This window comes from Octopus sinensis, linkage group LG12 (assembly GCF_006345805.1).
Source record: "Octopus sinensis linkage group LG12, ASM634580v1, whole genome shotgun sequence".
NCBI lineage: Eukaryota > Metazoa > Mollusca > Cephalopoda > Octopoda > Octopodidae > Octopus > Octopus sinensis.
In genome coordinates, this window is record NC_043008.1 from 16,532,860 (window position 1) to 16,555,359 (window position 22,500).

The 22,500-nt window shown below is 33.8% G+C and overlaps 1 protein-coding gene and 1 pseudogene across 1 annotated transcript in view; one reads left to right on the plus strand and one right to left on the minus strand.

Annotated features, from left to right (window-relative positions):
- Nucleotides 1-22,500, minus strand: part of LOC115217964 (opioid-binding protein/cell adhesion molecule homolog) — a 304,039-nt gene that overhangs the window by 135,020 nt on the left and 146,519 nt on the right. The window lies entirely within an intron of this gene.
- LOC115218177 lies at nucleotides 1,347-1,465 on the plus strand (annotated as a pseudogene).

Here is a 22,500-nt window from a genome sequence, read left to right on the forward strand (position 1 = left end):
GCGCACATACAGACACACACAACACACATATACACATGAGTATACATGCATGTAAACGGTCAACGATATAGGTATATCTTTGCATTAATAAGTGTATGTTTATTGATGTATAATTAATGCATATACATCTCTTAATAAATGGTTAAATCTATGCAAATAGCGTCACCGCTATATATTTGCATAACACTTTTTTCTTCAATATTACGATATAAATACAAATATACATGCTAGAAACAGACTAAAAAAACACGAAAATATATATAATAGTACATCCTCCCTATTCTTAATATTACAAAGACAGCCACCTTAATATGATTTAATAGGACTATAATGATACACGAAGCCAATTCAGACTCATATGCCGCTGGGCATCTAACTTATGTATAAACCTTATTTTGTGAACCCACAGTGGTTCACTGGCTGATAGGAACCAATTTGCTATACAACAACTGTCGTAAGCTAAATTTGACACGCTTCAATTTGACACATCCATTTGCACATTTAATAACATGCTTCACTGAAACTTAAACATGACTATAGTATTGACACGAAACAAAATGAAATCTCTCATAACTTTTTATTAAACTTCACCTTGCAAGCACAAATTTCTCCCTATATCTTCCAATCTTATACTGTCTACGTCCTACGCCACGCCCAATATTATTTCATATAGCACCCTTACCCATAAAAGCCAACTCGACAAAATTAAATAAATAAATAAATAAATAAAGTACTGCCTGACGAAGGTTTACGCCGAAACTGCGAAGACATTGTGAAGGGTTCCTCATAAATTTGAATAATTATGTAGCTTTTCTGAAATCATTGAGTGATTTTCAACTGAAAGTTAGATTAATTTCTATATAACTTGACACGTACATATATACATACATACCTACATACATGCATATATGCATACTTACCTACATACAGACAGACATAGAAAATACATGAATACATGCACACATAGATGTGTAGGTTTATATGACTATCTATGTATGAGTTTGTGGTGGGGTAAGTATATACATACTTGAGTATGTGTATGTCTATGTGTAATTTCTGTGCATCCCCTTAGAAAATATTTAGGAGTTTGAAATTACATGCTTCTGTAAGAATTCGTTTTATATTCTTCCTAAGAGTTTGTTGTTCATTGCAGGCAATGAATGCAATCTTATATGGATTCTGAAATGAGTGACAGAACAGGTGAATGCGTCTGTGGTATAGCTAAGAATACCTAACTTCAAACCTGAAATGTGTGAATATCTTAAAAGATAATTATACCTTAATATTGTTTGCCAGAAAAGCTCATTGAAATGTGGAATAGTCATTGGTGTTGTAAAAAGTAAATTGCTAACGGCCATAGCACATTGAAAGCACCAGTTCTCGTTCGATCACCGAAGGTAAGCAACGTCGAGCCTAGTTAGTACTTAGATGGGAGACCGCTTGCGAAACCTAGGTGCTGTAAGCGTACAAAAATAAAACTGAAGGCGGCGAGCTGGCAGAAACATTAGCACGCCGCTACGTTCTTAGTTCAAATTCCGCCGAGGTCGACTTTGCCTTTCATCCTTTCGGGGTCGATTTAATAAGTACCAGTTACGCTCTGGGGTCGATATAATCGACTTAATTCGTTTGTCTGTCCTTGTTTGTCCCCTCTGTGTTTAGACCCTTGTGGGTAGTAAAGAAATAAGAAATGTTCATTATCTGTCACTGCAGAACTATATCCATACGTTTCTTGAAATCACGGGGAAAAGTTTGTTGGTGTTTTTTTTTTCACGAAATCCTTAATGTTGTATAAGACAATGGTGGAACCGCTTAGAGTGACCAGGCTGCAGTTGGTACGACTAAAATATTATGCAAAACAATAAACATGTAACATCATTGCCTACTTCTGAATGATAAGTATGTTGTTTCCATGTTGTGCTTATTTTACATCCAACACGTGATCACGAATAAAATCCCTTGCTATGCAAGTACATCTCCAGAATATTTTGTGATTAACATTTAAAGCATTTAAATATTGAAAAACAAATAGAAATATTAAATTTCTAAATAACTCAGAGAGATATAAGCAGTGGTGGAACGATAGGGCAGTTGTATATTGTCAACTTAACGTAACAGTCCCATAAAGGGAATCACACCACTGCTATTTACCCCTAGGAAACATCAATGCTTCCTGTCGGCCTTGACAGGAAATGTGTCAAGGCCTATAGGAAGCGTTGATGCTTCTTAGGGCTAAGTAGCAGTGCTGTGATTCCCTTTTTGGGACTCTCTCGTTAAGTTGACAGTATACAACTGCTCCACTTAAATATCTATGCACTGAAAGAGTACGAACACATTTTACGAGACGTGTAGAATTTGATGAAACAGTTCCATCAGAAGTAATACCGTTTTCTATTTAAAACAGAAAACCTAATAGTAATTTACCGAGCATATTTGACTTAGCATATTAACGAAAATGTTTTCAGAGCGAACAGAATTAAAAATATGTTTTTCTCTATTTAGACATGGCCGAAGTTTACAGAATATTTTCCATCATTTATGCACCTATAGAATTTGTTTGGATCAGTGTCTGCTTCATTTACCACCAGCTTTGTTAATTTCGTCATCTTTACTTGGCGCAGAGATTAATAATTTATTAACTGAACTGAAGCGAATAATTTCTTTCTGTAACGTCCTATCTACCTCACTTACTCACTAATTCAATTTCTATCACTTCCTCCCACTCGTCCCTTCTCTCTTTTCAAACAGGACTGCATGCACAAGATTAAGCGATTTGCAACGATGCTTATTCTGTTTACGTTGAATCGTGATCTACCATGTTTGAAAGGTGCTGTTTATTGACAAGTTTGCAAAACCTTCCTCCTATACAGACATTGGATTCTATTGCATAACACAAGCTGTCGTTTACACCAAATCTACTAATCAATGTTCAGTGTTCTTAGAGAACGGTAGATTGTGTTAGAATGTGAATGGTAAATATTTGAAGAACGATATTCCATGTACACATCTAATAATACAATCAGAGTCTATCGATTTTCTTTTTGTTTGAACTGTGACTTAATTTTCCGTGAGTGACCAAGCGCTTAACTTCCAGAATATTCATTTAAGGCCAGTATATTTCTTACAAGTTATTGATAAATGAATCACTTGCTTCTCTAACCGATATGTAGATGAAAGTCGCAATTGAAATGTAATGCTGTTTATTTCTACAACCTGTCGGAACACATGCAAATTGTCGGGCTCTCGACTCGGTCTATCATGCAATGGACATAGTGAAACTTCATTATAATTTACAGTTTATAAACCTAAGTGTTTCCTACTGAAATAATCAATGCAAAGTCGTACATTAATTACATTAAAAATGTAATGACTAATTCTGCTTACGCTGCTGACAACGCCATGACCAGCATCACAACCAAACCCACCTAGCTCCCACCACACTACCGCTACCACACAACAACACCACCAACAGCAACAATAAAAAAAGAACAAAAATAACAACAGCAAATACTACTACTACTACTACTACTACTACTACTACTGCTACTACTACTACTACTACTACTACTGCTGCTGCTGCTGCTACTACTAAACTTTAGTATGAAATATCGATCAGTGCCGTGCCCTAAATTTACCGATCCTAATTCTTTCCATTTTTTATTTATTTTTCAACAAATAGCGATGAACCTAGCAACGGCAGCAGCAGCAGCAGTAGTAACAGTAGTAGTAGTAGTAGTAGTAGTAGTAGTAGTAGTAGTAGTAGTAGTAGTAGTAGTAGTAGTAGTGGTGGTGGTGGTGGCGGCGGTGGTACTGGTAGTGGTAGTAGTAGTAGTAGTAGTAGTAGTAGCAGCAACAGTAGTAGTAGTAGTAGTAGTAGTAGTAGTAGTAGTAGGAGTAGTAGTAGTAGTAGTAGTAGGAGGAGGAGGAGGAGGAGGAGGAGGAATAAAATTTCAGAGATGTTGTTGGTTGAGCAGCAGACACATGACCGTTCAGATCATGAATCTCGTGTGATAAACGCCTGGTAAAGGATTAAAATAATGTGAATATATATGTTGTATATGTGTGTGTTTATGTATTTACATGTCTATCTATCTATCTATCTATCGATATATCTATCTATCTATCTATCTATCTATCTATCTATCTATCTATCTGTTATATATATATATATATATATATATATATATATATATATATATATATATATATATATAGATATATATATATATATATATATATATATATACATATATATATATACATATACACATGACTGCAGGCACACATACAAATTGATAACAGAAGTGAAATGTTAAAATAAGTGTATAATACATTTGTTGATAGTTTTTTGTCAATCTGTGTTAGTTACATAAACGGCGCTACATTGCAGCAACGTGCGTCACACGTATAAATTAGTATATACACACACACATGCATACACCCACACACACACACACATACCACGTGGATATCATTGTGCTGTAACATAACATACCGACTATATATCAGAGCATTTCATGGTAAGTCAAAACACCAGACTCTGTTATGAAATAGTTTCATTATATCGTTACAGACAATAGATGCGTTTGGTCAGTCTTAATCTATTATCAATCCTAGCAATAAGTTTATAGACTGATATAGAAAATGATATATACTATGTAAATGAAACGACAATTTAAAATTGAGGGATCCGTTATATCCAAATAATGTAATTTTTTAAACCTATATCAATTGAATAGAGGACTTCAACGTATGAATGCATATATGCATGTTAGCGTGCATGTGTTTGTGGATGTATGTGTGCATTTACTCCATAATAGTTACGTAGAACTGTGTGTAATGTAGAAAAGTGTCTAAACTATAAGTACTGTAACATATTACGATTTACTTGCATAGCAAGTGACCTGATCTGAGATCGTGTGCTGTAACGAAAACAATAGCAGCGTGGAAGGTGTTTATAAACCATTTAAGAAGCACAAAACACCGTTAAATTCACTACAATATTTAAATTTAATTTGTCAAAATATTTTCGTTGCTTTGAGACCGCGATCTGTTCACTGAGATGCAACACGGAATTTTGCCAGTGAAGAGGTCGCGGTCTCAAAGCGACGAAAATATTTTCACAAATTAAATTTAAATTTTCCAGTGAATTTAACAGTTCTTTTGTGTTTCTTAAATGGCTTATAAACACTTTCTACTGTAACATATTGTTAATTATCTATTGCATTTACTGTAAATAAATCTTCCACTGTGTTTCGAATATTTTAATTAAATTGTCGCGTCGTATTTTGTCTCTGGCCAAATTTTTGATGCGTAAATTAGCAAGTCCTATTTGTTGATCGTTCGGTACGATGGACAATCAAATGCGCTTTGGGCTCACAACATAACGTAATAGAAGTAGTGCTATTTTCATGGATAAAACTGGCTAGCGAACCATGTTAATTATTCGGTTTTCAGAAGCAAGACATTTTACAAAGCATTTGTTGAAGTTATTATTTTAGGTTCCCTGAATATCATGTCTTACTGATATCTATCCACTACCCTAGGATAGATCGATTGTGTGTGTGTATGTGACTGTGTATGTGACTGTGTGTGTGTGTGTGTGCGTATTCATTTGTGCGAATATGTGTGTCGAATTTTTTTAATCAACGGAATACACCGCGCCTTGATTTATAGTTTCAACAGTTACAAATGACACGATATGTAACAGAACTTTTTCATTCAATAATCTGTATTTAATACCAAATGAATACCAAATGGGAATGGTTGCTTCGGGGTCATAAACAGGAACGTAATCATTTATGACCCCTTTTCTGCTAAATTAAATTGTCGATAAAAAATAAAACAAAATGTCAGTCATTTTTTAATGAATTTCAATAGGTTCTTTCCATGTAAAAGAATACAGTATTTTTTTTACTAAAAATACCACTCTTATAGAACAGCACCTGATAGTCAGAAAGAACATATCTAGGAAACTATATACGTTCTTTTTAGCTACGAAGTGAGATGAGAAAATACACATATAAAGTGATAAGGGAAAATACACATATAAAGTGATAAGGGAAAATATACTATAGCATTTGCAGTAAAATCGATATATTTTTTTAGACGGAATTTCACCGAGATTATATGCCCGTTACACCCAAGGTCTCGGAATCCTATGCAAGGCTGATATTTTTGAAGACATGTATCACTAATATTTATACATTGCTGCACAAATCAAAAATAGATAAATAAAATAGTACCGTATAATCATTCTTCGTCTTGCAAGTGTATGTTAACAAGAACCTGAGGCGTAGTTGATGATGAACATTAACTTGCCTCTGGGGTGATGTGCATCTCTGTTTTCCTCCTGCCCGGCTCAAAGTACCGAAATACAATTGGGTCTTGGGAGTGATATCATAGATATTGAGTAAGACAGTGATATGTTTATACAACACGTATATGATTGTAATCTGGCTTAGCGAATCTCCCAAAAGGTCGTCACGCAATCAGCAAAACACATTTGTGTGAAATAAGCTTGCCGATATCGATACAAAGCCAAATCCAATACAAATATGAAAGTACTAAATCCATTATTATTTGATAAACATATTCATACCGAATTCAAACAAATAAATATATAGACATATCCACAAGTACGTATCCATGTGCATGTACATTATGTACATGTGTATATATATATATATATATATATATATATATATATATATATATATATATATATATATACACGTGCGTGTGTATGTGTTAGTATGAGTTTGGGTTTATGCAAAGGAAGTGCACGAATACATAAAGGTATTTAAGCAGGAGCAGCTATGACACCGAAGTGCATCGTTCGTACCGCCTGAATCCATGTTCGATTTCTTTGTATGGTACACAAGGGTAACTACGATCTGCCCTAATCTCACATCGCCTAATATATTGTGAATGCAATTTGATGGGAAGACACATCACGCAAGTATATCTCTACGCATAAATACATATGTGAATGTACACGCACGTATACACACACAAACACACACACACACACACACGTATGAGTAGAGAAATGAAAGAAAGATACGCTCAATACATTTGGTAGAAAATACATATACCAACAATTTTACTTCACAAGGCTTAACATTTCGTTGGCTCGCTGGCCGAATCTATCTATCTATCTTCGTGTCTGTCTGTCTGTTTGTATGTGTGTGTATAATTATATATATATATATGCACGTGTATAATTATATATATATATATATATATATATATATATATATTATATATATATATATATATATAATATATATATAATATATATATATCTTACTACCCACAAGAGGCTAAACACAGAGGGGACAAACAAGGACAGACAAACGGATTAAGTCGATTACATCGATCCCAGTGCGTAACTGGTACTTAATTTATCGACCCCGAAAGGATGAAAGGCAAAGTCGATCTCGGCGGAATTTGAAGTCAGAACATAGCGGCAGACGAAATACGGCTACGCATTTCGCCCGGCATGCTAACGTTCCTGCCAGCTCACCGTGTGTGAATGTATGTGCGTGCATATATATATATATATATATATATATTATTATATATATATATATATAGATATATATATATATATATATATATATATATATATATATATATACATATATATATGCACGTACATACACTCACACACGTACATACATACGTACGTACTTAGGAATGTATGTATGCACATCTATATATTCAGGGAGTCGATAATCTTCCTTATTATTTACAAAAGTATATTGATATCCTCGCCTGAGTTGCACACACACACACACACACACTCTGTTGCTGTGAAGAAAGCAGCATTAAAAATCGTTATACCTCATCACTTTTACAGTGAATCCAATCATAGTAATGCAGAGTAATACAAGTCAAAGGGCATCGTATTACTTGTAGCCTAAGGGAAAAACTCAATTCTCCCGGCCCTGCTTTCACAAATCTCGGAGCGATGATCAATTGATATTAGTTTTAACTTTTCACCAGGGGGAATCAGATGGTCGTGTTTATACACGAACGCATTATTGGCAATACTGTTGACAATCAGTATCGCTCTGTTATATCAACTGGAAATATCGAGGCACACGTATTTATGCAACCTTAGTCCACTCTAAATTAATATCTTACAGAAAGTAACATTAAAAAATATATTTTCTGAGTGCAACTTATAATTGATTATTTGCAATATACAGTGCAAACCTGTGCAATGAAGGAATATATTGGATTGAATCAATATATTGCTCCTAGTGATTATTCAATATCGAAATAGTTTATATGTTATTGTGTAAAAAGTATACATGTTACAGGGCATTTATTCCACCATTCAACCATTTCACCCCAGCCCCAAATCCAGAGAATATCATATCAATAAGTATTGTTTCGTTTATTCAGATGCAAGGTACAATTTTTCATAAAAGCATGAGTGTTTATCGAAAATCCACATCACTACATTTTATTACATACGCATTCATCATTATCATCAGTAATATCACACTACGACATACTTTCAATAAAACCCACCAATCATATAATTGTTTTTGTTTACAGCTGTTATGAATAAAGTGCTCAAACATAATTGTACATATATTTCCGAACGGACCGGTAGCTGTTCACTCAAGCAAAAGAAATATTAATATTAATGCAATCTTTTATTTCGTATTTTACATTTATTTTACTTAAAGAGAAGATAAAACTTAAATTCATTTGGTTATGTATTAGTCAATTATTAATATGTTTTAATTCGCCCAATACATGTATTTTGGTAATAAAAGAAACTACACAATCTACGTGAGGTTTCCCACCATGTAGTTAAGTTTTAAAAAATAATGTGATTCAATATTAAGAATTAGTTCCCAGTGTTTTGAATGTTAGACATCAATATATGCACGAAAACGAGCATATTAAAATAAAAGAAAGTAATGGAAATTGTTGAGTAGGTCTGAATTTTGTGTTAAATATCGAGATTACCAGCGCAGATGTCGCTGCATTAGCAAATCCTGAACACCTAAAAAAAAAAATTGAACATATAGATACTTATATCAGAAGTTAGTTTAAAAGAAACAGCAGAGATGTATTTGACTGGATTGCTGCTTATGGCTTATGCCACGAGTAGACTTATATATGTCCAGCAGTTTTGCAATAATAACGACTGATGTATGAATAAACATATCTATATTGTACGACATTTATAAATTTGAATTATCTCAAGCTGATTCAACCCCGTTGGTTTCCTACTCTATAATTTTACATGCTAAATGGCATCATATTTTCAAAACATGCAAAGACGTAGTTTTTAGCCCTTGCAGTGAGAAAAATAAAATAAAATAAAAAACTTCATGGTTATTGAGGTAACGATGCTAAATATCTACCAATTGGTGTTGTCTGCAAGTGAGGTTGCCTCAAATAAAACTTGAGATATCTCAACAGAATATACATTTCTTTACTACCCACAAGGAGCTAAACACAGAGGGGACAAACAAGGACCGAAAAACGGATTAAGTCGATTACATCGACCCCAGTGCGTAACTGGTACTTAATTTATCGACCCCGAAAGGATGAAAGGCAAAGTCGACCTCGGCAGAATTTGAACTCGGAACGTGACGACAGATGAATACGGCTACGCATTTCGCCCGGCGCGCTAACGTTTCTGCCAGCTCACCGCCTATATTCTCAACAGAATATAGTTTCAAACATGACGTTCCCCAGTAAAATACAGATTGTTTTATATTTAACTGTATTCCGCAGTAAAAGTATCCGTTCCCTTAGGAGAATCAGTAAGATAAATGTTCAAATTCTCTGTCAAATTTCATTACCTAAGCTTGACTCGGGTTGAGATTTTAATAAAATGTCATTTGTTTAAGTAACTACAGATTTAGAGTTGACCCAATTCCTCACGATAGGAAAAAGCGCATTCCTTAATAAATTTAATACAATTGCGTCCATAAATGAACAATAATTCATGTTCGTACAATTCTTTATGATTGGTAAGTCCGGTAATCGTCTACGCCGCAGAATAACTGTAAATTTTGTTCTGATGAGAACAAAGGCGGTAAATATATATGCAGTTATATACAAACATATATACATACATACATAAATACATAAATACATACATACATACATACATACATACATACATACATACATACATACATACATACACACACATACACACAGACTACACGTACTTATAGAGAAACAATTATACATATTCATGAACAACCCCCCACACACAGACAGACAAACACGCACACATACGAGAATATATATGATTGCTTTACACACACACACACACACTCACAGACACACACACACACACACATACATATACGCATATCTTGTCTGGTCACTAGATTAATTATTAGAAAGGATTTAACTATTTATTGATAGTCACGTATATTGGTCTGTTATAGTAGTGTATAGTATTTAGCTGAATACTTAGAATTATAGCCATATATGTGTGTGCCTGATTGTCTGTGTATGTGTATCTGTGTGTGGGCTGTGTTGTCTGTGTGGTCTGCGTGTATTTGTATACGTGAATTCATTCCGTCTCTGTTTAACCCGGCTCCCGTGGCATTTATTCGACCGGGACAATACATTACCCACTGGATAAAACGCCAATCTATCACATTCTTTTTCATCCGATTAAATACAAGCAAAACCTACCGCGCTTCCCGGTCAGGGAATCGAACGAAAGACTTCATCATGCCACAATATACTAACCACAAGGCAACTAATCATCACACACATATGTGTCAGCTCGTGCTTATCTCCGCATATAATTACAAGCATTTATGTGTTTATAAACGTGTATTTGTGTCCACATCTTTGTGACCAGTTCATGACAAACGGACGACCTACGTACAATGTTATTTAATTTCTTCTCACGTGTTTCTTATCTATAGAATATAAAGGTTTGCTCAAGTGTAGAATACTGTAATTTGTTGTATTCCCATGTTAACTCAACGTTAACACTAACCAAAGCGTTATCTGTTGTAACAGGAATTTGTTTTATTATAATACGCCAATAAACACTTCTTGTGACAGAGAAGGTCAAAGAGAGTTTTTATTTAGACATTTCTTTTTTTCTTCAATGGGTGTGTGATTGAAATGTCGTTCTTGCTAGCGACAAAGTTTTTCTTGCAACTTTATCACAGACATCTGGTGAATTACTTGTAGTTCTTCTATATATGCAAAGAACTAAACCGCCAATAACAGATATTCACTTGATGAATCTCACGATCTGTCTCAACCAAACCACATCAAGATAGCATAATAAGAGAGTTTAAACGAGCGAAAGAGAGGCTCAATGTAAAACCAAAATCGCTCCGTTTGATACTGCCGTAACCTTAAGTTGTATAAAACGTCTGTATGAATGTTAAATGAAGTGAAATGAAAGTCAGTGAAAGTGACAGCAAATCTGTATAATAAGATGTCGGATGGTCGTCCATGCTTCTTATTCCAATTAATTGTCATCTTCCTTTACAGAGAAATTCCAATGCCAAAAGTACGACTTTATGCACCACTGAACAATTACCGAGAATATACTTTGCTATTTCAGTGTACTTCTTTATTGCTATTTTAGGCAATAATTCGCTCATTTCAAAGCCGCTATTTCTTTGTATGTCTTTATTCTTTGTTAAGTTTATTTTCATTCATTCCTTTTATCATGTAAAAACTTCCATACCAATGCATTTCATTTCCAAATCTAGAAGTTACTAGCGATGTCTTGAATAATCTTTACGACATTTTCCTAACTATTAATACCTAGAAGTAGATGAAACGAAAGAAACTTCTGCTACAACTAGAATAATAAAAGCCTACCCAATAACTCAAACAATAGAAATATTTTCCGAATTGTTTTCGATTCTATTCAATGTCTGCCGGATAGAGTCTAACAGTAAATCTGTAACTAAGTGTAACGAGTAAGTTTATGTATCTAAATATCACCGAGGGACAAAGAAATAAACTCAACGGTTGAAACGAGATGGTGTTCACCAGATCGTTGCATAATTCCTTTCATATGATGCTACACATATTATATGATAATTACACTAGAAACCAATTATTAATATATAATTATTCATTCTAATTACTCTACATAAGTTAAAGTAAAAATTATCACCTTTATTCTGAATACTGCACTTTAATCGCAGAAGTGCTTAAATTGTTTCTTAGTTCAGACGTCCTTTTGTTCATAAACTGTGGAAAATTGTTTAAAAAAGCAATAAATGGTAATTATCTTGAGATCTGTAGAACAAATGGTTCTACTTGGCTAATGTTGAGCGACATATACATAATGTATATGTGCATACTTACATTCATATGTACGTATGTATGTATGCCTGTGTGTGTGTTAGTTAATATATACATATATATAAATATATATATATATATGAGTGTGTGTGTTTGTGTGTGTTAGTTAATATGTGTGTGTGTGTGTGCATACATAGCAATAAATATTCAGAGATATATAGATAGAGAGGTAGACAGACAGGTAGATTAGATAGATAGATAGATAGATAGATAGATAGCTGGGAAGGTTGATAGACATGTAGGTAGGTCGGTAGGTAGGTAGGTAGGTAGGTAGGTAGGTAGGTAGGTAGGTAGGTAGGGATGTGTGGAGGTAGGTAGATTAATAGATACATTCGTACATACATCCGTACTTATACGTATGAGCAGATGCCTGAATATATATAGTGAGATAGAGCAACAGGGATAGGCAGAGACGGTGACGTTGGGAAGGTTAATATCAAAATGGAGATGAGAAACAACGTGACGGAATCTATCATAAAATCGCACAGAAAAAATTAACAACACAATAAAAGAAAAAAAATTCCAGCTTATGAAACCAACCGCCATATCGTTAAGCTATACACTCCAAAAACAAAAAAAAAACATCCCTTACTTTGTACTAACTTCATATGGAAGCACTCCATCGGTTACGACGACGAGGGTTCCGGTTGATCCGAATCAACGGAACAGCCTGCTCGTGAAATTAACGTGTAAGTGGCTGAGCACTCCACAGACACGTGTACCCTTAACGTAGTTCTCGGGGATATTCAGCGTGACACAGAGAATGTGACAAGGCCGGCCCCTTGAAATACAGGTACAACAGAAACAGGAAGTAAGAGTGAGAGAATGTTGTGGTGAAAGAGTACAGCAGGGATCACCACCATCCCCTGCCGGAGCCTCGTGGAGCTTTAGGTGTTTTCGCTCAATAAACACTCACAACGCCCGGTCTGGGAATCGAAACCGCGATCCTATGACCGCGAGTCCGCTGCCCTAACCACTGGGCCATTGCGCCTCCACTTTGTACTAACTATGTAGAATGTAATTACTGCATAATAGTTGTGTGCATAAGGAAAATAATATTACATGCACTTAATGTACGAGAAAAGCCATATCTATTTACTCTCTCTTTTACTCTTTTACTTGTTTCAGTCATTTGACTGCGGCCATGCTGGAGCGCCGCCTTTAGTCGAGCAAATCGACCCCGGGACTTGTTCTTTATGTAAGCCCAGTACTTATTCTATCGGTCTCTTTTGCCGAACCGCTAGGGGACGGGGACGTAAACACACCAGCATCGGTTGTCAAGCAATGCTAGGGGGACAAACACCGACACACAAACACAAACACACATACATATATACATATATACGACAGGCTTCTTTCAGTTTCCGTCTACCAAATCCACTCACAAGGCATTGGTCGGCCCGGTGCTATAGCAGAAAACACTTGCCCAAGATGCCACACAGTGGGACTGAACCCGGAACCATGTGGTTGGTTAGCAAGCTATTTACCACACAGCCACTCCTGCGCCTATTTGATACAGTATTTAACAGTATTTGATACATACAATTGCTGTTAGCTTCATAATTTAAACATCACATCTTGCCATAATTTAAGACTTATCTGGTAGTGATTAGCTCCCTTAGAGCAACTGCCTCGTGAGGCGTCACGCTTACTGATAAATACTAGAAATGAGAATGCATACAAATAGCATAATTTGATTCTGTTGCGATTATAATTTTCATCCGTGAATTAAGATACATACAGAGAGAAATATGAAAGTATGGATAAATTTTTAACAGGCAAGAGATTCGCATTCATCTGATAGTCTTTATACTTAACAATACATCTCATGAGTATAATTGCAACGAAACGAAATATGATGTGTAATTGTTGATAACATACACATACTTTGGTATATATATATAGATATATATATATATATATCTATAAAAGTAATATGTGACAAGTATTCGGTAGCCATGATAAAATTCCAAGTTCCGGATGCCGAGGTGGAAGTCCACGCCGTCATCTCTTCAGTTATCTGGCCATCCGAAAAATGCTATGTAAAATGACTATTATATAAAGGTAAATTATTGTGTGATTGACCTTTATTAAGACAAAAGAGTTATTTGAATGACCGCTAAATAAGGGAAGGGAGTAAAGTAAGGGTGTTGTTTCATCCATTCTTATCAATATATATATACATATATATATATATACGTATATATATATATATATATAATATATATATATATATATATATTATATATATATATATATAATATATATATATATATATATATATATATACTCATTCACACACACATATATACATCTATACACAGAAAAACCTACTACAATTATAATACACAGGTCCAGGGGTAGTGCAATCCGAGAGTCAGAGTCGTTGAGTAATCTGTGAATCCACGTGATGCAACTTCCATGTGCATATTACCAAATGTTACTAATAATGTGCAGGTGAGTTGCTAGATGAATCCCGAGATCATTCAGGACCAGAAAGGTGCTTACAATGTTACTTCTAAGCAAAACTTTCGTTCTTAGTCGTCTGGAATATTGCTCACCGCTATGGTCACCACAGAGCGTCAAAATGGTGATGAAAGTTGAGGCAATCAAGCGCCACTATACAAAGAAGCGTGACTACGTGAAACAGATGACCGACAGGGAGAGACTAAATGTACTGAAACTCTACTTCCCAGAGAAAAGTCGTAAAAGATATGCCGTGGTATACATATTGAAGATGCCGGAAGTTCTAGCTCCCAAAACGGAATTGAAAGCTATACCAACTAGCGAGCTAGACGGCACTGCCTAGTCACAAAGATCCCGTCATCTCCACCTCGGATAAGGACCCAATTCTGTAATAACTTCGGTTTCAGGGAGGCACAACTATTCAAAATTCTCCCAAACAACTTCGGATATATGCGAGATTTAGATGTTGGTCTTCATAGAACGTTTGGACAACTTTTAATTAAATAGCAAATGAACCTACATCGCTGCAAGGTGCACAAACAAGAGCGGCTCTCTCTGACTCCCTACTTCAACCACCCCCACCAAAAATAAAAACCAGTACAGAAAGGAAACCCAGACACACTGGGAGGCAGAAATCCAGCATAAAAGAACTCCATACACCAGATACAAGAAGACATATGTGTGTATGTGCACATGTGTGTAGGTATGTGTGTACATATAATATATATTATAGCATATATAATATACATATACATATATATGTATGTAAATAATATATATATGACTATATGTGTATGTGTGTTTTTGTGTGTGCGTGCGTGCGTATGTGTAAGACTTTAAAGAAAAACCGTAAGACTATTTTTTCTGGTATGTCACGACCGTATTATTGGTGGTGAAATTAAATCGATAGACAAAATAAACCGAGAGAAATTCCACGATTCCCAAATGAAATCATGTCATAAAAGTTTGCAGATTGTTTCATATAAATTGCATGTCAAACAGCAATTATATAAAATCACTAAATACTTGTTAGGCTGCATTTAATACATATATACGCTGTACGTATGTTTGTGTGCATATATATATATGTATATATATATATATATATATATATATATATATATATATATATATATATATATATATATAAACATATGTGTGTGTATATATGTATATATATATTATATATATATATATATATATGTATATGTATATGTATATGTATATGTATATATGTATATATATATACATATATATATATATATATGTATATATATATACATATATATATATATGTATATATATATATATATATATAACTATAGATATATATATTTATATATATATATATATATATATATGTATATGTGTGTGTGTGTGTATGTGTGTGTATGTATGCATGTATATATGTAAGTTTATATAATTGCATATATGCATTCTAACATACATATATGTGTATGTATATAAGTATTACGTATATATTGTTTCGTACATATGTGCCTATGTCTGAATGTAAAAGAACAAAGGAAGTAATTTATAATGTACATTTTCCTACAAAAAAAATTTCCAAAGGTAATAACTCTGAAAATAACGCAAATATCGAAAACAAAAAAAAAGAAATTACAAATGCGGAAACTCTACATGTGTATTCCTGAGTATGTGACATTCTATGTGAATAAACGTCTGATTGTATTTCGTGAGGAAATTTTCTTTTACATGTTTCTTGTTAACCTGAAGTTCTGGAAGAAGTCATTTACTAAATGTTACACGAAATTGGTTGCACGTCTTATATAAAAGCTCATATATAGAAACTATTGTGATGGGCGCTTGGATTGAAATTGAATGAAATTACATGATATGGGATGGGAATCCGGGCGCCCATGGCATACGACGATCATCTGTTATGATCTATGTGTTTGCTATATGTACCATGCTCCTACAAGAGAGGATATCTCAATGCGTGTAACGCTGCCTTCGGTGTTCTAACAAGACATCCGTTAAGTTGGGTACAAAGATCACCTTTTGGTAACAGAGATACTTCTGTCACTAAAAACTAATATAATTACATATACATATATATTTGTTATGTATAGACGTAGGAGTGGTTGTGTGGTGAGTAGCTTGCTCATGAACCACATAGTTCCGGGTTCAGTCCCACTGCGTGGCTCCTTGGGGAAGTGTCTTATACAGTAGCATGGCACCGACCAAAGACGTACGAGTGTATTTGGTCGACTGAAAAAAGTCCTTCACATATATGTATATATATATATATATATATATATATATATATATATATATGTATGTATGTATGTGTCTGTGTATATTTCTTTGTCAGTGTTTGTCCCCACCAGCATCGCTTGACAACCGATGCTGCTGTGTTTACGTCCCCGTAACTTAGCGGTTTGGTAAAAGAGACCGATAGAATAAGTACTAGTCTTACAAAGAATAAGTCCTGGGTCAGTCTATATACACCCACAAAAACACACGCATATGTGACATGATTTTGATCCAGCATGTCACTACCATTTTACAGAGATAACTTCCACTTTCGGGAAATCTGTCTACTACTTTTTGTAGAGTGACCAACAGGGCAAATTCATTTTCATTGGCTGCAATACAATGTTGCTTCTTGGCAGGCCTACTAACACAAATTGTTAAATGAGTGGAAGTTAATTTCTTTATTGTATACGGAAAACAATACGTTCAAATATATAACTATCAAAATAATTAACTACATAGTAATCAGCCAAAATTTATATAGAACTGGACAGATAATTTGGAGAGACATATGTCTGAAGCGATTTTATCTATGTTATTAATTTTCAGGATATTTATAGAAACTGCAGCAAAGTTGTCGATTATAGTCGATAATAATGAAGTATCCATTACTTTAAATTTCTTAATTAACCTATAGTTTAGAAAAACACTGTACATACTAGGGAGGTTCATGATTCTGTCATTAATAAATTCATATTGTGTTCTAAATTGTCTGTATCAATTCTATAGAAAAATCATTCTGAAATAATTATAGTTTTATACCTCTGGAGATCAACAACATTTCAAACAATATTTATTACAATCGCCTTTAGAAAAAGACAAGATGTGTTCTGAAGTGTAACGTATATGTTATTATACAAAAACAAAATATATCATGCATATGAATGTGAATAATGACAAATACATACCTATATAAATACCCGCTTCGCTCTGTCTCTCTCACACACAGATACAGAAAGAGAGAGAGAGAGAGAGAGAGAGAGAGAGAAAGAGACAGAAAGAGACTGATAGAGACAGAGAGACAAAGAGATATTGATACAAATATAGTTATTTATTAAAATAGTAAGGCGGCAGACTCCATACAATACGAACAATAAATAAATTTGATAACCTTTATATCAGAAATGAATACTCATGAAATATTATTTAAATCACAAACGAGCCGTGTTAGTCAGGCTGCTGAGTACCACATCGCGTTATCATAGCAATCTGCGAAAGGGTACTCGGAGTAGTCACTGAGGTCATAGTGGAGTTGGCGGAAGTAGGGAGAATCGGATGGTAGCAGTCGTTTTGGAACTATCACTATTGAAACTAGCGACGGTGGTGACAGTCAATAACAGTTGGTGTAGAGGTGATATTGGTCGTTGCTGTAATGAATTCGACGACGAAATCATTACAGTATATATACGGTTTTCTGTCATCTGAAATGAGGTAACTGGTTTAGTTATAAAATTTTTATTTTCTGTGATAACATAAATTGCTACCGAGTGCTCTTTCTCCCGATCATTGGGACTACTTGTGGCGACGAAAAATAGAAATATCACCCGTTATAAATACACGTTAGTATATATGTATAAATATATTTATACATATGCATCGTTTTGATACCAAATTTTAATTGGAATATATAGCCATCACTTTTGGAATATTGTGAAATATATGATTAATATTATGAATAATCTACGTTAATGTTGACTTGTGAGATCTATGCAGAGCAGTAAAATTAAGTTTTGAATATTGAAGAATACAATCTTGCCATTATAAGCTCGTATAATCTCATGATCAAATGTATTGAGTATCAATCAATTTGATGTTAATCTTTTCAAATCAAAGACTTATTGATATCGAATATTCCACACTAGAATCTAAAATTCTGTAATTAATACTCTGAAGAAAAATAAAATTCTTTACACTGTTGCTTTGTGTCGTTAATCCTAATTTAATACTACTCCCCTAAAGCACATTTAATATTTAATTCTTTCTGTTTGCACATTACTGCATGAATTAACTGATTTATTTCAGATATTTTCTACGGGTGGGATTTTAAGTTTGACTAATATGTGGAAGTTGATTGCTCACTGTTCAAGGTTCCTACACGTATGTATGCTTTATACCAATACTAGGTTAACATGAGTCATTGACATCAGAGTGCTGAAATACACCGCTTAAAATACCTGCATTAATTAAATTTTGTATAACTCATCATTATTATTACTTGGGTATGACTTGAAGCTGAATCCGATAGTTGGAATATGCTTCGAAGTGTTGAGGAGCCTGGAATCACTTATTACTATTTTTCTCAGGCCTCTTCTGACCCAAATTTGTAGCTTTTTTCATGACAGGTTAACTAACATGTACCAATCGAGCCACAGTTTGTTGAGATCACGGACAATGAGAATTATTTCAGCAGATGAACATAATGTATTAATTACTAATATCACTAGAAGTTGCAAGGACGAAGAAATAATGAATTATCAACAGCCAGGTCAACCAGTTCAGTTAGGGAGCTACTGGTGACATCTGTATTCGTGGCGCCCACAGATGAGACATTTCAGTCAGCGAAAGACAAATACGACCAAAGTCTCGGCGAGACGTCTATGACATATCGCTCAAATTGGATATCTTACGTAACTGAATTGAACTGGTCCGAAAAAGCCACCCGACGAGATCGATTGATTAACTAACTGATTGATTTATTGGCCGATCGATTGATTGATTGATTCCTTTTTTAATTACAGATTATTACCACCTTGAACTAGTGAGGCTACAAAATTTTTAAGGTAATATAGTTTTCTTGCCGGTTTAATGTGCTTCTTTTCCATACTGTAATAAACTTAGCCTAATTATAATGCTAATAAACTTAGCCTAATTACAATGCATATGTATTGGCTTTTACTTTTCCAAAATTATAGGTACTTCAGAAATTAAAAACGTAATAATAAAATTAAAAAAATATGCCCATTGTTTTTAAACGCATTTGATATTTTGTCTAAGTTGAATCGATATCACGATTGTCAAGTAGTCTCTAATTTAGGTGTTAACATCATTATATTTACATTACAGCGGGGCTAGTATTTCAACTTGGTAATAATTCATTCGTAGATAACGCCACATAATACCAGGAGACAGTTGTATACTTTGGTTATAATGTATCCCACAATTTTATCCAATCAAACTGAGAGAAATGTTTCAATGCTCGATTATAAATAATTTACTCTTGAAAAGAATTGATATCTGGTAAAAGGAAAGTATTAAACTTGAAAAATCACATATCAAGAGCAAACTAGAGCCTAGTTCAATTGAAGTGGACACATTTTGTTTAGCGGGGTAACAATTCTACCATCTAACCACATTGAGAAATTAATACAACTGTAGAATTTTCTATGGAAAATTTTGCAGTAATCATGGTAAAATTAAAAATAACGGCTATACATGCATATTATTATAACAGTGGAATGGTATAGGTAGAGAAAAGAGCAATGGAATAAAAAAGAAAAGACATGCTTCTGATAAAAGAATGGTGAAAAAGAGCCGATTATTTTTGTAGTCATGTAGAAAAACATTTCGAATTTCGAAAATGCCTACAAAATACTCTATCTAAGTTTGGCGACTGATTTAGTAACAAAAGTATTGAAATAAAGGAAATAATATGTCTAATGCAATCAATCTAAATTTAGTAGATGAAAGATGTAGGGAAGAAAATGTAACAGAAAAATAATATGTTTTACGCTAAAACATGCTTATACCATAATCTCAAAACTAAAGAATTTCGATAAATTGGCGAGAATGATGAAATGATTCTAAGCTTGGGATTTAAATACCATTTCATATTGTTTGTACGTTAGATGTTTACAGAATGATTTATGAGTAAAGTGGAAGAGATTAGTCAACATTTAGAAGGTGAAAATAAAGATTTATAATTTGTTATAAAGTATAGGTTTTTTTAATGATTGATACTATTGTGTAACTTCTATGATTTGCATGCGATTCTATTTCAGTATATACTCTTATGGGAAACCATATGTTTTTGCCTTACGTTTAGAAATATTCCAATCACTCGTACGTTACAATTACCACACATTTTATGAATATTTAACAAAAACATCTCTTCCGAAATTCAACAAATCTTTTTATATTGCCTTAATTATTTTAATGAACTTTTATTTCACCGCAGGTTTAGGATGATACGTAAACAATTTGCAAACTCAGCAGTATTGGAACTGCTAATTCCAAAACAAATATCCACTATTCAACTTTGCAGTTCCTAGATTTGCCAAAATGTTTCTCTTTATTGTAGTATCATTACCCCCAACAACGTAAGTACTACAAAATCTCTAATCAAAACAGTATGGCAAATTCTTTCATCAACTGCAGTTAATTTTTACGCAGTGAAGTAGATATATATACAGTGTATCTCCAATTAGAGTTTTGTGAAATATTCTATAATGAAACTACTATAACTATTGTTATTTTAAATCATCAAATTGTTAAATGTTGAATTTTCCTTTAGCAAAACAAACATGCTGGAATGAACAAAAACACTCACAAGCTTCACACCGATATGCAATAAAATTTTCAAACATTGTTAATTCTACGAAATTCAATTAAGCAAAGTAATTAATCTTGATATATCAGCCTAAACTTATTAGAAATCCGTTATCCTAGATTAGGCTAGTTGTATGTCAATGAATTGATCGGATATTTGCCCAGAATAACTTGACAAACTATTCAATCATTTTTTTTTGTGTTAAATGTTTTAGCCTAACAGACAATTGTGTATATAGTAAGAAGAGAACACGTTATAAGACCGTTGTCAAAATATTTTCAATTAAATTCAGATGTTTCTTAACGTAAAATTACTGCTGAGAGGATATCAAGATCGTCTAACTGTCTTCTGTGACGGGAGAACTGCTAGAAGGAAGAGTTTAAATGGTATTTGAAACAGAGAATACATTCGATTGGCAAAAATAAGTAGTGGACTTAATAAAATTTGATATATAATAATGTATTTTTAATGTAAATATATGACTATGTACTTGGATTAATTGTTTAAAAACCCACATGCATTGCGTTCTAAAATGACTTTGTTACTGAATTTCGCGATTTTCACTTTCTGACATTTAAGTGTGTCCCAAAAGCAGATCTTTTCGCTTTGAGCGGCAGATTTTTAATATAATTTCTTTGTAACTAAACACTTTTAAACTTAGTATACTGGTAGAATGTGTTTATAAAACATCTTTTTCTCTTGGATTTCTTGAGAAAATTCTGTAGTTTGTAAGCTATTTGTTCTTTAATTTCTTGCACTTCGGCAAATTCAACCAATCAATGACGTCTATTGAGGAGAATTCAAACGGAATTTGAACTCAGAACGTAAAGACAGACGAAATACAGCTAAGCATTTCACCGGCGTACTAACATTTC